Here is a 3,717-nt window from a genome sequence, read left to right as displayed (position 1 = left end):
AGTGGATCTCTCTTTTTGGAAAAGAAAACCTATTTTCAATATAATCACTCTCTTTCAGTTTCTCATTCATTATTTTCTCTACTATATTTAATCTAAATAATTTTCTCCTTGCCATTCCGACATATGCGCACTGGACTGAAGTTTTTCCTCAATGATTGGCAATAGGAGAGAGAGTGTATCGACTATCGAATGATGCAAAAAATTTTATACTATTAAATATGGTAGTAATACTTAATGTTTGTGTGTCATGAGGAAATACATCAATTAATAATATCATGAATCAACTTACCGAAGTTGCTCTGATCATTCGGGAATTCGTCAACATGTACATGGAAGACTTTTCTAATTAATGAAATCTGAAAAATCAAATAAAAGAGAACCTTGAAAAGCATATAAGTGTAGAATAATAACTCCATAATTGTGAGGTCCACAACACAAGACTTGCCCAAGTCAACTTCAAGTCAAGCTCATCAACTCTATCTTCTTCTCCCCTCCAATCAAACCATTTTAAAATATCCCATCTCTCTTCTGCAATAATTCTCCTCTCCCAAAATCCAATCATCCATGGAGCTCCTTCACTCCCACAGCAACATCCTCTCATCACTTTCCCTCACCTTCCTCCTCCACTTCTCATCCCTCCTCTTCCCCTCCTCCTCCTCCTCCTACAGTACTCTCCCCGACTACTACTTCATCAACTGCGGCTCCCATTCCAACCTCTACACCTTCCAACGCAACTTCACTGGCGACGAAAATCCCTCCACCTTCTCCCTCTCCTCCACCGGCACCACCTCCTCCGCCGCAAACCAAACCCACGAACTCTACCAAACCGCAAGAGTCTTCACAAAACCATCCTCCTACCACCTCAATTTAGACCAAACCGGCACCTACATCCTACGCCTCCATTTCTTCCCCTTCCCCTCCCTCGAAAATCCCCAATTCCACGTCTCCGCCGCCGGCTTCTCACTCCTCTCCAATTTCACCGCGCAGAGCGCCGGCCGCTACGGATTCCCAATCGTAGAAGAGTTTTTAATCAATGCATCCGCAGGGAAGCTGAAGATCAACTTCAATCCTTCTCAAAAAGACCGATCTTCCGCATTCGTAAACGCAATTGAAGTCTTCCTCGCGCCGCCGGAGCTAATTCCATACTACGCCGTTCCCATTCCTCGCGTGAGTGATCAGGGAAATAACGGAGGCTATAACAGCGTTTTGGGCGATTTCACGCTGCGGATTCTTCACAGGATTAACGTCGGTGGCGAGAACGTTACGCGGGACATTGACACGCTGATGAGGTATTGGGTTCCCGACGATCCGTATTTGCTCCCCGGAAACACTTCCAAGTCCGACCCTTACACTGATGAGATTAAGTATCAGGACGGTGGAGCTACGCCATTCATTGCTCCTGATTCTGTTTACAACACTGCTAGAGAGATGAATGCTAATAGCTCCAATAATATCTCGTGGCGGTTTGAGGTTAAGAAGGGAGTTAGCCATCTCTTGAGGTTGCATTTTTGTGACATTGTTAGTGATACCTCGAATGACTTATTTAAATTCAATCTCTCTATCGATGGTGATGAGCCTTTTGTGGTGTATCCCTGGGATAAATATTCTCAGGGGGCAGCTCCGTTTTATATTGATCGGTTGGTGGAAACCGATGATTCCGGTTTTGTGAATGTAAGCGTTGGCCCTAATTCTGAATCGGATGTTAAGAATGCAATGTTGAATGGTGTGGAGATAATGGAGCTTCTCAGAGACAAGGCCTCTGATTCTGGAGATGGTTCTGGGAAAGCCTTGTTTCTGATTCTTGGTTTGTGTATTGGTGGATTGGTTTTGGTTTTGGTTTTGGTAGTGTTTGGTGTAGTGTTTCTTCGATTCAGGAAGAGGAAGGTGAAGCAGAATGGGGTTTTGAATTGGCCGTTGGGGAGTTCTTATTGTAGGACTACTGCTCGGACATCGGTGACCGGGACGCCCTTTGCTGACTTGAACCTCGGGCTGAAGATCCCGCTGTCCGGAATCCTCTTCGCGACGAAGCACTTTGACGCGAAGCTGATGATCGGGGAGGGGGGTTTCGGGAAGGTGTACAAGGGGACGCTATGGAACGGAAACAAAGTGGCTATAAAGAGGAGCGAGGCAGGGCACGGGCAGGGGTTCGAGGAGTTTCACACGGAGATAAGGGTTTTGTCGAAGATCCGACACCAGCATCTCGTCTCGCTCATTGGCTACTGCAACGAGAAGGACGAGATGATACTTGTATATGAGTTCATGGAGAATGGGACTTTGAGGGAGCATTTGTATGGGGATGTGATACACAGCCTCTCGTGGGAGGAGAGGCTGCGGATATGCTGCGAGGCAGCGAAGGGGATTCATTATTTGCATACGGGATCTACCGGGACGATCATTCATAGAGACATTAAGTCGACGAACATCTTGTTGGACGAGAGCTACGTGGCGAAGGTGGCTGATTTTGGGCTGTCTCATTCCGGGCCGCTTGATCAGACTCATGTGAGTACGGAGGTGAAGGGCAGCTTCGGGTACTTGGATCCGGAGTACTTTAGGTGCCTGCAGCTGACGCAGAATTCGGATGTGTACTCGTTCGGGGTGGTGCTGCTGGAGGTGCTATGCGCGAGGCCAGCGGTTGATCAGGACCTGCCGAGGGAGGAGGTGAACTTAGCGGATTGGGGAATGGTGTGGCAAAGGAAGGGGGAGTTGGAGAAGGTTGTGGATCCTTGTCTTGATGGGAAGATTAATCCGAATTCACTGAGGAAGTTTGGGGAGACTGTGGAGAAATGTTTGCAAGAAAATGGGGCGGATAGGCCTAATATGGTGGATGTGTTGTGGGATTTGGAGTACTGCCGCCAGCTTCAGCACTCGGCCGTGCCGAGGCAGCCGTATGAGGACACCACGACCGAGGTGTCATGGGGCGTGCCCATGCAGGTCCTTAAGCGGCTGCCAACGGACAGCTTCACGGTTGAGGAGGAGGACTCGGTTAGTCGGTCGTTCAGCGGTGTATTTTCGAGTCAGCCAAATGGGAGTGAGGTGTTTTCGTTGCTGGATATGGATGGTGCGAGGTGAGACTTAAATATGTCTAGTGTTTGTTGCCTCATGGGTATGTCATATGTGTGCCTTTCGAATTGGGATAAAATGTATTTTTGTGGAATATTTGGTCTCTTGAATTATAATTTGTAAGACCCAACCATTCCTACTAATAACAATGAATTGGTTAATTGTGTCTTCACTACATCTCTTTCAAGTTACAAGGGTAGCTAAGGGCACCACAATCCATGAAGTATGATAGGAGTACTAGAAATAAGTACTTATATCTTTGAAGCATGCGATTATTTTCTGGCAAACAAAAAAAATCAAATGTGTTTTCACTTCAATTAAAACTAGAGAGAAGAATTTCATAAATAGTAGTAGTATGACAAGTATGTTAAATTTATTTGTTAACAGCCTTTTAAATTTTAAAAATTTGGTCAAACATTAATATGTCCCATAAATTTTAAAATTGAAATATTAAATTATAAAGTTTCAATTTTTCTCAATTGTCTCATCCATCCAAAAAAGTTATTGTTTAACGATATTCAAAACAACGTGTTTATCAATATAAGTATTTTTTCTTTTATATTTTTCTTCTTATTGTATTAACATATTGTCGTCTTTACTATCATAAAATTACGTTGATTTATGCATAGATGAGAAAATAAGAATAAAATGAAATTT

General features: G+C 44.4%; 1 pseudogene; it reads left to right on the top strand.

The window, feature by feature from the left end:
• Nucleotides 1–509: 509 nt before the first annotated feature.
• LOC125218160 (putative receptor-like protein kinase At5g24010 pseudogene) lies at nucleotides 510–3,232 on the top strand (annotated as a pseudogene).
• Nucleotides 3,233–3,717: the final 485 nt, after the last annotated feature.

This window comes from Salvia hispanica, chromosome 4, assembly GCF_029641045.1.
Source record: "Salvia hispanica isolate PSC_SH4W2 chromosome 4, Shi_PSC_v1, whole genome shotgun sequence".
NCBI lineage: Eukaryota > Viridiplantae > Streptophyta > Magnoliopsida > Lamiales > Lamiaceae > Salvia > Salvia hispanica.
The sequence above is the reverse complement of the archived record's forward strand: the minus strand, read 5'-3'. Positions and strand labels throughout refer to the sequence as shown.